Raw genomic sequence first — 19,252 nt, forward strand, 5'->3', positions numbered from 1 at the left:
CCAATTTACCAAGTTGAATGCTTTTTACGCATTCCTACATCAAGAAACCGGGCAGCCGAGTCTACTTTACCACCAGACCACAAGAAGGCCCCAGGGTCCACAAAGTCCTTCCAGCAAGTTACCACAGCTGCCAATCAGCATGCCAGTGCCCATATCATTATGCGTGCAATATGCTCTATGAATCCCGTATCCTTTACTTCAACAGGGGCCATATATTCACCTGCAAGCTTCATGCCCCCTCAGCCTAAGCCATACACCTCAGAGGCTCCGGACCCCTGGAACGTTGTGGCAAAATATTGCACATATGCCAGCCTCCACCCCAGATAGAGAGCACGGGGCTGTCACAGCACACAAACATTTCTCAGGCTCCGACACCTATCCAGCAGTAGCTACTTCACCTCAGGGAGCCACCACTGTCCCCATACATCAAGCTTCCAGGATCAAACATGAGCCAGCACCCTCACAGCCCCATTCACTGCTGTAAACCAACTTACATGCAAATGCTGTCACACCATCATGGAGCCACGTCTCTGACGCACGTCTCTGACCTCACCTGCAGCTCCAGGGCAGAGGAGGAAGCAGTGTAGCAAGAGGGAGAAAGGGGCCAGGAGCGCTTCAGCAGTGGGTCATGCAGGATATGCCTGCCACCACCGACAAACTCTAATATAATATTATTTGAAGATAATAAAAAGTTAATTTCACAATATTATACATAATTAAATGAAAATAGAAAACAATATAATACAGAAATACTGTAATAATGGAACTATCTCAATACAATTACCTTTAGTATTTTATCCACAATTGTTTTGTAGTCACAATATTTTGACCATAATATGATGGTTATGTGATATGTCAATGTTTAGAAGATGTGCAGAGTGTACTATGCATTAGTGAATGTCAAGAGGCACCATGATTAACCAGGAGTGAAGCCTGGAGTGTCTCATGCTACCTCAATATTGGTAATTGTACATGCAGCCTGTTAGGCAAGAAATAGTATTTAGGTCACATTTTCTCATTTCACATTTGTTCAACTGGGTAATAATTTGAATTTGAAATGTGCACTATAGTTATACATGTATAAAAGTATGTTTATTAGTACATTTACACTAAATAAATTGAGTTACTGCCTACATTTATTTTCTCTCCCATAGTTTGCTGTTCTTTCACATATATACAATTAATTTAGCAATTATATTTTTTAAGGCGTACGTTTACAAATATTGAGCAATTCCTATTTATCTTGATCAGTTTCCTTTCAGGCTACTTGTGCAAAAGCAACACAATCAGAGCCCCTTATTAGCTCTCCCATGCTGACAGTTGCTTCAACAATCAATCTCTGGCACAACCACTGTCTATTGTTTAGTATACAGTCTATTCATGAAAGGTGAACATTCTAATAGCAATCATGGATCATCATTGGCTCTGCTTTACTGGCAGTTGCTTAAAAAATGTCCAATATATATAGCCAGTAGTTTAAGAAAGTGATGCCTGTTTTATCTGAAATCTTACAATTCCTACACAAGTAAATATTTTTAGCTTCTTTCTAAGAAAGACAAAGGGCCTAATTATGAGTCTGGTGGTGACCCACAGTGGCGGTTGGACTGCAGCTGCTGTGGTGGTACGACTGCCACATTATGACCCTGGCAGTCCGACCACCAGGGGACTGCCGTGTACATCTGGATCGGTGATCCTAACGGGCTGACGGGGCGTGCAGTTTACAATCAACCAGGGCAGTGATGCACACAGTGGGGCCCTGCTGATTACAACCTGGTTCTCCACCAGCCTTTTCATGGCAGTTTCACTAGCGGAGAACAGGTGCAAGGAGCCACAGTGGCCTCTGCAGTACAGGGTCCCCCTTACCCACCAAACTTACAGTGCGCACTCTTGGCTATTACGAGGGTGCTCCCTGTCGGTGGCAGCTTGTCTTCCGGCTCGCTTACGAGTGGGCGACAATGCTGGTGCCAGTGGGTAAGTCAGAATGGGGCAGGCAGGGAGGTCGCCATTACAGTGGTGGCCACTCAGTTTGGAGTTTGGCAGACGGATGTTCCCCTCCGCCAAACTCATAATCAGGGCCAAACTATATGGTCCACGATTTCAGTTACTCTTTTCAATAAAACTTTCCGTCTTTGAAATAAAGCCCATTGTTTTCATGCTAATTGCGCCAAAAAACATAAACTATGTTTATCTTATAAAACATAATGGGTAACAGGTAATATGTTCCTTTTTTTGCAATGTCAAGGCCTATCTGATTATCTGTCTATAAAGTATATAAGCACACACAAGTAATTGTTTCATAGTATTTATTAAATTTTTGGTTTGCAGGATGATGCCATGCTGCTGTTGTGTAGCCATTTTAGCTATAGCTCCATGCACATTATTTTACCACACTAGGCCAGGCCGCTGTGCACTCTAACATAGATATATTTTAATCAGCTTTATTTTATTGTTACAATAGCAACTTTTACGGTCTTGTTTTATTTTCTGTTTATCTAACTGTTTTGCCTAGGCCAGCACTCTGTTCTCAAACAAGACATTCTTGCTTACTCTGTGCTTCTTTCAAGGCTATAGCACGGTACATTGCCGGTGAACGTGGTAGAAGTTTAGTCTCCAACATTCGTAGAAAACACACATCCTTACGTAGGGACATTTTCTCAGAACATCAGCTGTGTTCCTTGTCCCCTACACTTTAGAGGGAGATTCCAGCTAGCGAACCACGTCTGTATGCTGATTGTCTTGTGCTTCGCTGTAGCTGTCTTGTAGACCGCAGGCCTTTGCTCAGGTATGGGGGATGATGTCTTCCCAGGGGAACCTGAAGGGCAGAATTAGAGCTTAATACGCTGTGCTCTATTATAGCTTGGGTAGGAGTTAGTCTACTGACTATAGTGACAATATTGTAGCGTTATTCTTATGCTTCACTCTCCTTGTCACAATTTTAATATTGTCATGTTGTTTCGTCCTGGTTATTGCAGCTCATGCTTTGCTATCTAAGATGCAGTTGTTTTATTAAAATAATTATTGAAACATTTACTGCCTCTGTTTGTCATTGAATATATGAGACTACATGTAACTGAGAGAAACGGATAAGACCTGAGTGACAACGGCTTTCCTGAGAAACCAATTATGTCATGCGCTTGGCTGCCCAGTCATCCTTGCCCGCGGGTGGAGATGAGGCACTGCTAGTTGGCCGGAGCAAAACTCGGATTGGAACGACAGGTGTCACCTACAGTGGGTCAGACTCAGTGTCCCACACCGCGGGTGGTTCTGCTGCTCAAAATCCAGTAGTCTCATTAAAATAATGAGAGCCTACATGACATGGCGCTGCCAACGTTTGGTCAGGCTCTAATTTTTAGGTCCTCCTGAGTATCTCTGTCTCATTATATACAACAGTACCTCAATACTGTATACAGGTACGTCTGTGGTTCTGAGGATTTCCACCACAGCTACGTAGGTTATCCTATCTGGTGCTGGAGGTTGTTCAAGCTTGAACTCTAAAAGGAAGAACCCTATTTGGTGTGCCTTCTCTGAACATATTTTCTATCTAGCATGGCAAATCCGCAGCAGGTAGCAATAGCAGTCAATATGAGACAACCTCTGACTACACATTTATTAGCAAATGGCCTAACAGCCCAGTGGGGTCCTGTCACATTTGTGGTGGACGCCCATCCAGCTTATAGAACAGAACTTTTCTATTCTTGGAAAAGTTGATGGGAACACAAACACATTTCATCATTATATACTTGCAAACGTACCTGGAGAATACAGGCCATATTCAGATATACCATTATATTATCAAGAATATAATGATCAGCTTGATGGTGCCCTACCCCACACAATGCAACCAGTAAGGTTGGGTCCTCTAAGTAATGATGGTCCTACCTGGCCTTTATTGGCACCTATTGCACACCCTGCAGTAGCGACTTTAGCAGGAGCTGAGGTTTGTTGCTTATATACTGAATTAACAGCGACATATAGACGATTAGTACAGTTTGTGATGCAAACATTAAATACAAACCCAGCACGTGCTGCGCCAGCACAACCACATGCAGTTACGCCAGGTATAAACCCTGCGACTGTACATTTGATCATGGGTAAAATACCCTCCAAATGAGAGGAAACTCAGTTTTGGTTAGCAGAAAAAATAAATGCGCTGGAAGCAGTATTTCCCCATACAGGACCTCAGGATTAACATAGAATTCTAACAATGTGTTTGCCATTTGGGATGGTCCCTACAGTGGATAACTGGTATTTGCCACGCTCTATACAACCGCACACGGTACACCGACACTTGCCAATTTGCGGGAAGTGTTGAAGCAAATTCAAGATGAATACGGGGCGGCCCCGGCCCTGGACTTGGGGATGCAACTAACGGGCAATTTTGCCACAGGATCGTCAATTATTTTAAGTAATCTTAAAGGGGAAGCAGTCGCCCTAGAAGTGCGTATGCGACTCCGTGACGTTCCTCAACAGTATCAGGAACACGAGCTGCCAAAAATTATCGCAGAGACCTATTCTAGCATTGGTCGAGATAGACTAGAGGCCAGACCAACTAAACCACAATTTCAGGGCAAATCTAATAAAGATTTTTCCAAGAAAGCTCCTGAGGGTAATAAGCGCTGGGATAAAAAACAACAAACTCCTAAAAAAGAGAGGGGAGAATCTCCACGTACGGAGATCCCACAGAATAGATATAATCTCAGAAATAGAGATAATATAAAAATGCCTGATAGATATCAATATACTGATACTCGCTAATCTCGTTCCTTTCAGGACTATTCGGAAAAACAAAATGAGAGAAGAACAGAGTACGTGAAACCGAGACAGGAATTACAACGCTCATTGGAGGTTTCTGTGAAAAAGGAAGAGAAACCTGCCCAACAAAAACTCCAATTCAAAAAGAAAAAAAGTGGCAGCAGTCGCAGTTCGACATGCCACTCAAGAAGAGGGTCCTCTTGAAGAACAGGAAGTGGGCACTAGCACTGCTAGACAGCACAGCAGAGGTCACAATAGTTTGCCGGAGTCTTCTAGAGCATCTGGAGGTGAAAGCAACTGATGACTTTCTACAAGTAGAAACTGCGGACATGCGTGTCTCCACGCCTCATAGGGTGTATAAAGTAACGCTACAGTAAGAAGGAGACATTGAGCGCAAAATAGACGCAATCTTTTGGGATCGCGTAGTAAACATATATGATGTTTTGTTGGCCGAAAAGGATTGACCACCTGAATTGGTCCGTACCTGCCCATATGGAGAAGATGTTATTAAGCCTTCTTTCTCGCACCTTGTTCCGGAGGAACTCGCTGAATCCTATGCCATTGATTGGGCTTTAGCGTTATATAGCAATCACGTAGGATGGGATAAAGAATCCCCCTACCATGTAATTCCTATTAAACATCAACCCCAACCTCAACCTCAACCTCAGTATCCAATAAAACATGATGCTAAAGCACCTGTGAGGGAAATACTCACACAACTAGAGTACCAGGGCGTAATTGAACCCTGCGTCTCCCCAATGAATAATCCTTAATTCCCAGTAGCTAAACCAGACCATTCATACAGAATAGTCTTAGACTGCAGGCACTTATACAGTCACACAGGCACATATGCTATACAAAACTCACATAGCACAGCACTGATGAACAATATAGTGCGTAAAAAATACAAAATAACACTGGATATTTCCAATGGTTTCTTCTGCCAGAATATAGCGCCTGAGAGTAGAGACTTAACAAGTTTCAGTGCACTAGGCTCCCAGAAAAAAATCTGTTGTTTACCTCAGGGGTATAAGAACAGCCCAGGACTGTTTGCACCTCGTGTCACTGCAATTTTGCATGAGATTGACCCTGAAGCATTGTCCTATGTAGATGACATTTATCTTACGGATGATGAATTACTATCAATCAATCAATCAGTCAAGGATTTATAGAGCGCACTTATCACCCGTTAGGGTCTCAAGGCGCTGGGGGGGGGGACTGCTGGTCGTAGAGCCATGTCTTGAGGCGTTTCCTGCATGTCAAGAGGTCTTGGATCTGGCGAAGGTGGAGTTGTTAGGGAGTTCCATGTCTTGGCGGCTAGGTGAGAGAAGGATCTTCCTCCGGCGGTGGTGTGGCAGATGCAGGCGATGGAGGCGAGGGCGAGGCTGGCGGAGCGAAGATTGCGGGTGGGGGTGTGGGAGGTGAGTCTGTCATTGAGGTAGGCTGGGCCTGTGTTGTTGAGGGCCTTGTGTGCGTGTATGAGGAGTTTGAAGGTGATCCTCTTTGATAATGGTAGCCAGTGAAGGTCTCTGAGGTGGGGGAAATGTGGTCGCGGCGTGGGATGTCCAGAATGAGGCGGGCGGATGCGTTCTGGATTCTTTGCAGCTTTGTTAGGAGTTTGTTTGTTATTCCAGCATATAGGGTGTTTCCGTAGTCCAATCGGCTGCTGACCAGGGCGTGGGTGACAGTTTTCCTGGTTTCAACGGGAATCCACTTGAAGATTTTGCGGAGCATGCGGAGAGTGTTGTAGCAGGAACAGGAGATGGCATTGACCTGCTGAGTCATGCTGAGTGTGGAGTCCAAGATGAAGCCTAGGTTGCGTTTGTGGGTGGTGGGTGAGGGTGCGGTTCCTAGGGAGGTTGGCCACCAGGAGTCATTCCAAGTTGAGGGAGGAGAGGATTTCTGTCTTGTCTGTGTTCAACTTGAGGTGGCTTTCTTCCATCCAGCTGGCGATGGTGTGAAGTCCATTGTGGAGGTTGTTCTTTGCAGTTGTAGGGTCTTTCGTGAGGGAGAGGATGAGCTGAGTGTCATCTGTGTAGGAAGCTATGTTGATATGGTGGGTTCGTGCGATGTTGGCGAGGGGGGCCAAGTTAATGTTGAAGAGCGTGGGGCTGAGCAAAGATCCTTGGGGAACACCACAGATGATTCTGGAGGCTTCTGACAGGAATGGTGGGAGGCAGACTCTCTGGGTTCTGCATGAGAGAAATGACGAGATCCAGTTGAGTGCCTTGTAGGGGATTCCAGTATTGTGGAGGCGTGTGCGGAGAGTCTGATGACATACCGTGTCGAAAGCTGCGGAGAGGTACTGGAGGATGAGTGCTGCTGTTTCTCCTTCATCGAGCATGGTCCTAATGTCATCTGTGGCAGCAATGAGTGTGGTCTTGGTGCTGTGGTTTCTGAGGAATCCGGATTGGGAGGTGTCGAGTACCTTGCTGTCCGGGATAGTTGGCTGTTTACGATTTTTCGATGACCTTGGCTGAGACTGGGAGGGGGGAGATTGGCCGGTAGTTCTTGGGGTCATGTGGGTCTGCCTTTGGTTTCTTCAGCAGGACGTTGATTTCTGCGTGCTTCCATCTTTCTGGGAAGGTGGCTGACTCGAAGGAGCTGTTCATGGTTTTGCAAAGGTGGGGGGCGATGATGATGTTTGCCTTATTGAAGATATGGTGTGGGCAGGGGTCCGATGGTGATCCGGAGTGGATGGAGGCCATGGTGGTGGCGGTGTCCTCTAGGTTGATGGGGGTCCAGGTGTGGAGGAGGTGGGTGTTGCTTGGAGCGTTGGGTTCTTGGGTGTTTGTAGTTAGCTGGTGGGTCTGGGGTTTGAAGCTATTGTGGATTTCTTCTATCTTTCGATGGAAGTGGTTTGCAAGTGAGTTGCAGAACTCCTGTGATGGTGGGGGGTTCGGTGGAGCAGGTCCTGGGGGTGGAGAGCTCATTGATGATGCCGAAGAGCTCTTTACTCCTGTGAGCGTTGGCGTCAATGCGGTTTTTGAAGTGGGTCCTTTTGGTGGTGCAAATCAGTTGGTGATGTTTGCGCAGGGCATCCTTGAAAGCGATGTGGTTAGAGTTGGTAGGGTCAAGGTGCCAGGTTTTTTCCATTCTGCAACATAGCCGTTTGGATTCCTGTAGTTCTGGGGTGAACCAGCTGGCCTTGATTCTGTGGGAGGTGTTTTTTTTTTTTTTGAGCAGTGCAAGGGTGCTGGCGCAATCTTCTATCCAGCGATGCAGGTTGGTGGTGGCTGTGTTGGGGTCCAGGGTCCCAGGGGGTGGGGCCCGGGCGAGAGTGGAGATCAGTTGATCCGTTGATATTTTGCTCCAGTTCCGTCGGGGGGTTGTGTGCGGTGGTGGTGAGTGACTGGTTTCTGGCATGGGAAGTGGATGCAGTGGGGTTCTGTCCAGCTGAGTTCGTGGTGTTGCTGAAAGAGACGTGGTTGCTGGCTGAGAAGATGGGGTCGAGTGTGTGGCCTGCGGAGTGGGTGGGTGAAGTGACGAGTTGCTTGTGGCCGAAGTTGGCGAGGTTGTCGATTAGGTTGGTGGTGTTGATATTGTTGTTATTTTCTAGGTGAAAGTTTAGGTCACCGAGGAGGATGTAGTCTGTTGGGGCGAGGGCTTGGGAGCTGATGGCGATGGCGATGTCATCGCAGAACTGCGGTCTGGGTCCAGGGGGTCTGTAGACCAGTGTTCCTCTGAGTGTGTTGTTGGCGTTGATGTGGATTTTTAAGTGGAGGTGTTCGGGGGAGTTGATGGTGTTGTGGGAGTTGGTGGAGACTTATGGTGTTTTTGTGGACTATGGCGATTCCTCCTCCTGGTCTGTTGATTCGGTCTCTTCTGGTGATCTTGTAGTTTTCTGGTATGGCTATGGCTATGTCTGGTTCTGAGGCCAAATTCATCCAGGTTTCGGTGAGGAATGCGACGTCGGGCGAGTATGTGGTCAGGAGGTCCCAAAGTTCAATTGCATGTTTGTGGACGGAGCGGGTGTTAAGTAGGATTCATCTTAGGCAGTTGTCTGTTTTGATTTGGAATTTAGAGGTTAGGTTGCAGGTGAAATTGCAGGCTTTGCAGGAGAAGAGTCATGTGGTGTGCGCCGGTGTGGACTGGAAGCAGATGGAGGAGCTTCCTGGATTAAGGGCGTGGAGTTCGTTGGCAGTGTAAAGGTGTTCAGTGGCGCGGGAGGCGTGTTGGCCAGGGGGTCTGGCGCTGGGCGTGGTTTTGGCGCGGACCGGCGCGGACAGGCACAAACGGGCTTGCCTTTGGCGTGCCTTCATGCACCAGCGGCGCGTCCGCGCTGCGGCCAGCATAAGAGGGGAGGTGGGAGGGAGTGGCTGCTGGGAGGCGGGAGGGAAACCTCCAATGGGAGTGCGGGGGCGGGGGCAGCGGGATTCAGGAGCGGGAGGAGCTCAGAGGAGGAAGGAGGGGGCGGGGCCACGGGGAAGCAGCAGCGCAAAGCTTCCGGGAGAGGAGAAGCCAAGAAGCCCAAACAAGCCCAAACAAGCCCAAACAAGCCCAGAAAATCCCAAACAAGCCCAAAACAATGGCAGCACTTACCGGAGCAGTGGGGATGAGGAAGCAACCTGCCTGCAAGGATGCAGGGTCAGAGGTCACTTCTAACCTCGCGCTGCGGCCGGCATAAGATGGGAGGTGGGAAGGAGTTAGCAGCTGGGAGGAGGGAGGGAAACCTCCAATGGGAGTGCGGGGGCAGGGGCAGCAGGAGTCATAAGCGGGAAGAGCTCCGAGGAAGACGGAGAGGGGCGGGCCACGGGGAAGCAGCGGCACAAACCTTCTGGGAGAGGAGAAGCCAAGAAGCCCAAACAAGCCCAAACAAGCCCAGACAAGCCCAAACAAGCCCAGGCATGCCCAAACAAGCCCAAAACAATGGCAGCACTTACCGGAGCAGTAGTGAGGAGGAAGCGATCTGCCTGCAAGGTCGCATCCTACACAACATTTGAGACAGGTAGCCTGCATTGTTGTTAGATTTGCTGAATTTGGCTACAAATTAAACTTTAAAAAAAAAAAAAATTGCCTTTCTCAGCGTCCTGTTCCTGGGATATGAGCTATCAAGTGAAGAAAAGAGCCTTGCGCCACAATTCTTTAAAAAATACGCACAACTACAACCTTCAAACACAATGAAAAAACTCCAATCTCTGTTGGGTTTTCTAAATTTTGGCAGAATTTACATTCCAGATTATGCTTCACGCATAAAACCTTTATATGACTTGATACGTCCTGATTTTTCAAGTAATTTTTGGACAATTGAACATACACACATTCTCAGAGATCTGCAGACAGACATGCTTGCAGCACAACATCTACACACAAGGGACAACAAAACACACTTGGTCATCAGAGTAATTGCTGGTGCCATCTGTTTCACCTATGTGACATTTAATGAAGGTGAGACAGTCCCGATTGCATACAAATCATACTGATACTCAGCAGCAGAACAACACATTGCTCTCACTGAGAAAATTCTCACTGCTGTACAATTGGCTGTCATTAAAGAAAGACCTCTAGCCCAGGGCGAACGCATAATTGTTGTTTCCCCAATCCCAGCCCTAGAGGCTGCCACAAAAGCATTACATCCACGTTGGATACAATGGGCCCTGTCTTTGACAGCCACTGATGTAGACTAGATTTTTTACCCAAAATTACAAACTCAAGAATTTTTGCAGTACGAACTAGAATATCCAAGTCCAGAAAACACACTACCTATCGAACAGGATCACAGAGTCATGTATACCGATGGCTCTGCACAACCTGCACTTGACACAAAGCACCAATATTCTGCTGCTTACGGTCGTAAGCAGCTATATGGAGGACAATACATTTTGTCCCCTACATTCACGCAAACCCTAGGGGATTGCACAGCACAATTGGCAGAGCTAATAGCTTTGTTGATGGCAATGGAACATACGGATCCTGCACAGCCAAAGCTGATTGTTTGTGATTCGTACTATTGTGTCCGGTCCTTCAATGAATACCTGCATTACTGGCGTCAAAATGGGTTCAGAGATTCTAAAGGCAACACCATTAAACACAGACTTCTGTGGGGGAAAGTAGCAAATCTAAAAGAAACACTACCAAATGTCCATGTGGTACACACACTTGGAGACCAGCGCGTTGGAATACACGTTGCTGGAATACACTAGCTGATGAAGCTGCAAAGTCAGCAGTGGCTATGGCTGCTGTTGCTGCAGTAACTAATTTGAGTTCAAAACCGTACGCAGACATATAGGCTGCCGTGAAAGCTGCGGCCGACGGTACGCCCTATCCAAAAGCATTTCCTGACGAATATTCCTACCGAATGGGAGGTTTCCTGAATGCTGAAATTAAGATACCAGGCGTAGGGGTGCGAGATATTCCTAACAGATATATAAGACCACAACTGATTAAAGCAGCAGATGAAGGGGTGGCATCTGCCCATGCTGGTGTGGTGGCTAAAATCTCAATCTTACACACCCGCTATTGGTGTCCTTTGTTGTGACATCTGCCAACAAATTAAAGTTTCCACTGCCCGCAGCAGACACCACTCTTGATTTCAAATAAACCTTTACAATGTGTGTACTTGGACCATTGTGGTCTCCTAACACTGGACAGTGCACACAAGTATATTTTAGTTGCTGTTGATTCTTGCTCCAGATTTTTATGGGTGTGGCCACAACGCTCGGCTGATGTTCTGACTGTTATTAAAGATTTACGAGTCTTTATCGGTACATATGCAGTTGCGGCTTTCCACTCAGACGAGGGCCCTGCTTTCGCCTCCAGGGCATTCAGGGACGCCATGGCTTTGATGGGGGTCCAACTCCAGTACTCGTCTCCATTTCATCCTGAGGGAAATAGTGTTGTGGAGCGATTAAACCATGATTTAAAGCAATCCAGAGTCCTTGGTACTGGTCGTAGTTGGCTTAATCACCTGCATGGAGTTCAGAGAGCACTTAACAATCTGCCTAGAAGGTCCCTGGGGGATCGTACTTCATATGAGTGCCTTTTTGGAACTCAAATGTATGTTCCAGATCTTGATGGTCCTGGCGTGGAGGTGGCAGACACACCTTTTGACATAAATGACCATGTCACTGTCTTACAGGAATGACAACAGTTCTGTGACGACAATTCTTCTGCCAGTACTGCCTCCGTAGGAATTAAGGATGTACCTGTAACATCTACTGGCTGGATTCCTAGAGTTGGGGATCTAGTATGTGAAAAGGTTGCTGTGAAAAAGGAATTTGGTCCTCCTTATCGAGCACCAGTCCCAGTCTTGGGGATATACGGTACCAGAACTGTAATTCTACTGCAGTTGGCAGGTGCAAAGAAAATCGTTTTGTCTCCATCGACAATGTCAAACTACACCATGCGGCTGATCCTGCACAGCAGACCAAGAGGAACAAACAGTAGTTCCTGAATCCCTCTCACTATTGGTCAAGAATTCCCTCTACAAGTTGTAAGCAGCAACACTGACACCTCTCCGAGCTTGGGGACGGTGGAAAATGATCTTGCATTGGTTCCACTAACATCAAAGAATACAGAAATAGTTGATTGATTCGATACAGCTCCTTTGTTTCCTGGTTGACTAAAGAAGGCAATGAATATTGGCTGAAGTTGATTGACTTAAAAAGTGTGTGGGGAACTAGACATTGGCAAATAAGTGGGAAGGAAGCTTTATTCAGAGCATCCCTGATACCCGTACAAATGATATTCTTAAATGAAACAGTACAACAAACAAGTTGTCTAGGCTTGGCAAAGATGAAAAAATTAAATACGCCCAGTATTCCTGACCCTGAAATTTTTTATAAATGGCAAAAATACACAAATGCAACTGAAGATCAGCTCGACAAATGGGTCCAGAATGATACATTTACTGTTTCACTGACACGTCCTGGCGGGTGGTTATTGTGGCCAGTAGATACCAATGGGAGTCACCAATGTTTTATCAACTCCTCAGGGGTTTTAGAACTGATAGGCCGGACCCTCGCTATATATGATCCGACCATGCGGGTATAGTTACAACATACAGTGTAGGGAAACTATGCCAGCAATGGTTAAGTACTTCCTCACTAGATGCGGTTAGAGAACACCTCAGTCTCCTGTCTAATAATACTGACTTACAGGATTTCCTGTTAGGCCCCAAAAAACACAGCAGAAAGCGTTTCTTATATGAAGAATATAATGAAATTTGGAAGCTTTCCCAACAAGAAGCAGCTGCCCGGTTAAGGCAAATAGAACAGGAAAATCTAAAAAAAGCTCTAGCTGTTTTGGATAATGGCATTAATACCTTGTATGACCAGATATATACCTTAAATAACATTGTCTCTTCTGCTATAGACATTATACAAACAGATATGTCTTCCTTACACCATGGATAGAGTCAGCTAAGGTCCATTATGCAGATGAGTTGGACACTTCAAACACTGAAGACGGGTCGCGTTCCCTGGCAACATGTCAGCGCGAGGGAAATATTTTCTTCCTTTCTTTTAACGCGACAATAACAACTAATGGCTGAGAAAGAAGCGACTTTTGACATGCTAAACATCGAGAAATTAGAAAAGTTGCCTTTTACTGTAGCTAAAATACCATCTGCTTAGTGGCTAATACACGGGGTCATTAATCTGCCTAATTCTACACTTCAATTCACCTCCTGTTTAAAACACATTTCGGTAGGCAGATATGAAAGGCTGGGAGATAGTTACATTTATGAGGTGTGGAAGCTACCCTTCTTGTACAAATGTCTTAGTGACATGAAAGAAGTCTTTCTTAGCGGTAGTGAATGCGAGACTTCAGTCAGCCATTCGATGGTTTCTAAACAGCTGTCCTTGCATGGGGCGTGTAACGCATCTGCAGCAAATTTAGCTTCTTATCTGAAGGGAGTTCCGGTCCCCTTGATTAGACCTACGTTCCAGATGCTTTCAAATGGCAGCTATGTCCTCCTCAATGGTGAAGACTGTTGTGGGATGAGGGCCGGAATAGTTTATGTTGTTTCGGTCTCTAAGATCGTTGCATGCTGCGGGAACGTTCTTTTCCCCCAACTAAGATAAAAGAGGTGGCTGACATTTGGCCTCACATTGCTACTTCGACTGTGAATTCTGACAAGATGACCAGACTCAAGGCTTTATTGTTTCAAAAGCATGTGGACCTTACATCTGCACGTTAGACCCATGCACTTCAGGTGTCAAGGTCGTCAGCAGAGATACAGTCCCTTTTAAGTACAAACTTTCTGAGACACTTTGGTGAACTTGTGGGACGGATATTTAATGCATCCAGTACAACTGGAATCGCAAACCTTTTTAAGGCTGTTGGTTCTGGTTTCGTTCACACCTTCTTCTCCATATTCGGTTTAATACCATCAGCCATTCATTCAATTTTCTCCAGTATTTTCGGGGGATTTCCAATAACTTTGGCTATAATTGTTGGCATTTTGCTGTTGCTATTTTTTATGTGCAATGGCTGTCCTTCCACAACAAGGAGGAAAGAAAGCGCTTCCAACAGCGCAGCTGTGTTGTGAACGCATGATGCAGTATTTTGGAGCAACACTCCTGGCGCAATTGGAGTGTGGCTGGTCTCTGTCATTCAGACCGGTTTTGCATTGTGTGCAGCCCATGTTTTGGTGCCTCTGGTGGTCTTTCGATTACGCACTGGAAGTTTGTCTTTCTATGCAGCGCTTGCTTCCTTTGGATGCTGATCTGTTAATGGGCTCATTACCAGACATGCACGTTGAGGTTGCGTTAGCTACGGGAAGCTACTTATGATTTTCCCTTCCTGAAGGATGTGGCTCTTGACTCATCTTTGGGTACACCATGGACACTGAGGCTATGGAACACGACTGCTCCTTGATCCTTCTTGGCAATGCCTTTCCAACTTTAACATCTGCCAAAGTGGAAGATTTCCTGTCTTCTATAGTCCCGGAATCGATTGGAACTTCTAAGAAATAACTTTGCCTTTTGAAATTTGGCCTTTTTATGCCACATGTTCACATTTTAAATTGACCTTTTATATGCCCACATGTCCCTTCGACTTGTCTCAATTGACGTTAGTTTTTACATGTATATCTTAGGTTGAGCTTTTAGAAGTAATTTTTTATGTCATTAGGCTTTGAACCACCTTCAACCTACCATTTTAGCTATAGCTCCATGCACGTTATTTTACCTCACTAGGCCAGGCCACTGTGCACTCTAACATAGATATATTTTATTTGGCTTTATTTTATTGTTACAATAACAACTTATACGGTCTTGTTTTATTTTCTGTTTATCTAACTGTTTTGCCTAGGCCAGCACTCTGTTCTCAAACAAGACATTCTTGCTCACTCAGTGCTTCTTCCAAGGCTACAGCACGGTACATTGCCGGTGAACGTGGTAGAAGTTTAGTCTCCAACATTCGTAGAAAACACACATCCTTACGTAGGGACATTTTCTCAGAACATCAGCTGTGTTGTTATAAAAACACTTCCTTGTCCCTTACACGTTAGAGGGAGATTCCAGCCAGAGAACCACGTCTGTATGCTGATTGTCGAATGCTTTGCTGCAGCTGTCTTGCAGACCGCAGGCGTTTGCTCAGGTATGGGGGATGATGTCTTCCCAGGGGAACCTGAAGCGCAGAATTAGAGCTTAACACGCTGTGCTCTATTATAGCTGAGGTAGGAGTTAGTCTACCGACTATAGTGACATTATGGTAGTGTTATTCTTATCCTTCACTCTCCTTGTCACAATTTTAATATTGTCATGTTGTGTCATCCTGGTTATTGCAGTTAATTCTTTGCTATCTAAGATGCAGTTGTTTTATTAAAATCATTATTGAAACATATACTGCCTCTGTTTGTCAATGTAAATATGAGACTACATGTAACTGAGAGAAACGGATGAGACCTGAGTGACCACTGCTTTCTTGAGAAACCAATTATGTCATGCATGGGCTGCCCAGTCATCCCCGCCCTTGGGTGGAGATGAGGCACTGCTAGTTGGCCGGAGCAAAACCCGGATTGGAGCGACAGGTGTCACCTACAGTGACTCAGTCTCCTACTGCGCGGGTGATTCTGCCACTCAAAATCTAGTAGTCTCATTACAACAATGAGAGCCTACGTGACACTGCATGAGAGGCAAAGCCTTAAATGGGTCATGATGCCCCTCTCTTGCAACAATGTTAATAAAATTTGATCACATTGGTATTGTTAAATGAGGTCCATTTGTATTCCTCTATAGTGATTATAACATGGAGTCTGTGAGGCAGTATGTAATGATTTCTCAAATTTATTAAGCTATACTATTAATATACTTAGGATGAGGCCATTGCCTAGAAGTAATACATGTTTCAATGCCTGGTTACTGATTTCTAATAGCACGTTTTATTGGTTTACAAAATTGCTTTACTTTTATTGCATGAGGATTTCTATTTGAATTTAAAAGAAAACAAAACATACTTGACAAATAATACCTGTTATACGAAGTATTATGCTTAGTGATAAAATGGATATCATTTCAGCGTTTTTGAGATATTACAAATCATCAATTGAAGATGTTAAGCGGAGACTTCAAACCATCAGTAAAGTCCCATGATTTTTAGGTCTGGCGTAGAGATGGCATTACCTCTCTGCCATCTTAATACAATTTTAAATATATATAAAATAATACACTACATTGCTACATATGAAAGGGTTGTGGATCAGGCCATTCAGCCATTTATTTGTTGACTTGTTCTTCACTTTATAGATAAACCCATAGTTAGCATATATAGACTAGGGCAGTGGGCCAGCTCCTTCAATCAACAGCTTTGTGGCTACTGTTATTCACTAAGTGGACTTCCTAAAGGCCAGCCTTTCAGTTTTGTACTGTCAGGCATTGTGAGTGACAGCCTACCTTTGTATCAGTGACTCCACATTGGGAGAGGGAGAACATCCTAAAGACAAATGAGCACTCAAAATACCATGTTTATTCTTCAGTGACTTGCTGTAGTTGGAGAGCTAGATAGGTTGGAGAAAGAGACAACAATGGTCCTTTCGCATGGATTATGCTCTTGCATTTACAACGGTCAGCTGTGGTGCTCTTTACTGCCAAGTGCCCCCCAGGTATGTGGCAGTGTCTCATATTGGTAACTTGATTAGTTTGCTAGGAACAAGCTGCTTCTGTTCCTACCAGCTCACACATGCTCAAAGGTTCCCCCAGTCTTTGCAAGCAATGACATTTAACAACACACCTGGCCCTCGAAAGATGACTCAGAGCTGACCCAGCCCAGTTTGGAGCGTATACACGTCATACAAGTTGAAGATATCGACTACTACAGCCTTTTCTATCAGTTAATTTCCTTCTTCCTCTGCAACCATATGCTAGAGTTGAATGATGGGCCTTTTGTTTTGAGAAGACTTCTGACCTGATTTAGATATTGGCAGATGAGTTACTCAGTCACAATGGTGACTGAAATCCCATCCGCCAAAATCTAAATACCACATGAGATAATAGGATTTAGAGTTCAGCAGATGGGATATCCTTCACCATTGTGATTGAATACCTCATCTGCCAATATCTAAATCAGGCACTTAATATCTTCATATAAGGCCATCCAAAGTTTTTAAACAGGACTACAACTGCCTGAATATATATTCTTAAGCCACATAACCCTGCCCACTACTAATGTTATTTGGCTCCCATGATATGATATGATACCCAATTCTTCCTTTAATTGCATCATGATGCACGTTTAAGATGTCTTTGATCTGATGCATACTTCACAGGTAGTGAGTCGGTTTTTAAAGCCGGGACTATGCTGCTGATTCTTAGCTGCTGTATTCTTTATTTTATTGCTCTACTTTCTCAACCTTTGACAACTAACTCCTCTAGAATCATTTGCTTTGATGTCATAGATGGACCTGTCAATTGATTATCTGATACTCCAAGAACTGTGGCAACTACTGCCTACTGCATCCTTGTTCAGAGTTAGGGCAGTAGCATGATGTGTGTTGATGAGGTGAGGAAGGGGTGCCTATGACATTGGCCCTTTACCAGCAGATGCCTCTGGTGGGTAAGAAGATTAAGAGGCAGAGTTAATATAGCCTTAGAGCCCGCCGAAGTGGGCTCTACCGGCTATTAAAGGCCCGCTCCCCGCGTTAAATGCCCGAGCCGAAGGCGAGGGCATTTAACAAGGGAGAGGGACTTTAATAGCCGGTAGAGCCCGCTACGGCGGGTTCTAAGGCTATTAGAACATTCTGCCACTCAGGGCAGAATGTTCTATTAAAAAAAAAAAAAATCACGGAGCGCGAGGGGATTAAAATCCCCTCGGGCTCCGTGAGGCTTTGTTCACAGCTGTTGCTGTGAACAAAGCGAACATTGGAATGTTGGCGCTGCGGGCTTTTACCGGCCCGTAAAAGCCTGTAGCACTCCATTGTTTTCAATGGAGCCCCCAGCATTCCAATGTTCTAATATTCATTATCTTAGTGCCCATTAGGGAGAAAGTGGTACATTTCTACATTTGCCAACAGAGAAAAGAGAAATTTAGTAAAATAATTGACTTGTGCTACAGAATGGTGAAGAATGGCCATTTTCATACCAAAAAGAAGCTGAAATAAATTGGGGGTATTGGAATGTATGGAACAAATTGGTATGCAATAAAGGCTTTTCAAAGCTTGGGGTTGGGCAAGGTACCTTACCTATTCCCAATAACAAACAACTCTTAGGATCCTCCGGTCCAAGAAGATGCAGCACAGTAGTACCTTTTGAAGGCAGAGCAGTAGATGTTCATGGTGACTCTGGTCCCCAGGTCTTAGTTTTTGAGTGTGGTCAAAACCTCTATTTTAAGGAATGAGCTGTGATTGCATATCTGTATTCTGATAAGTACCAGTATCCCAGGGCTGTACAGTCTCCATTTGCCTCTGCCTTTGGAATCCTTAACCTCATTGCTCCAATATTTCATCCCAAGTATATCTCTTTTACAGTGCCTGTTGAGAGTAAGGCATCTTTCTATTCTTGCACTCTAGCAAGGCAGGGTTACCATTCATACTTACAGATAATACATTTATTGTGCAGGCACGTGGCTCACAGTTTTACTAAAGTCTAATACCCTTTCCTGGTGGTCTTTATCAATATTATCTCTACCAAATATGGTGCAAATTTGATACTGAAAATGAGATGACTGGAAGACAACCATCTGTACTAGAACTAACACTACTCCCTGGCAGACTAGAGGCAGAGTTGGAAGTGTCCCTGCCAACATGATTTTCACTACATACACAGCTATGAACTGGGCAGATAAGCAGCCAAAGGCATGGAAATGGGATCTGCTATTTTTAGGATGATTCTGAAATTCTACCACTATTTAGATCAGGAATTAGAAATATATTGCACATGGTAAATACAACATTATGGGCACCATTACAAATCTGGCTGTCAGTAGACTACTGGCCTCGCAGATGGTGGTCGGACTGCTGCCAATGCGATGGTCCCAGGGACATATTTGAACTATCGTGCTTGTGCCACTGTGGTACCGCCAGCAACACCAGGATCAGAGATCCCGGCAGTCTAGTGGTTGT

This window comes from Pleurodeles waltl, chromosome 1_1 (assembly GCF_031143425.1).
Source record: "Pleurodeles waltl isolate 20211129_DDA chromosome 1_1, aPleWal1.hap1.20221129, whole genome shotgun sequence".
Lineage (NCBI taxonomy): Eukaryota > Metazoa > Chordata > Amphibia > Caudata > Salamandridae > Pleurodeles > Pleurodeles waltl.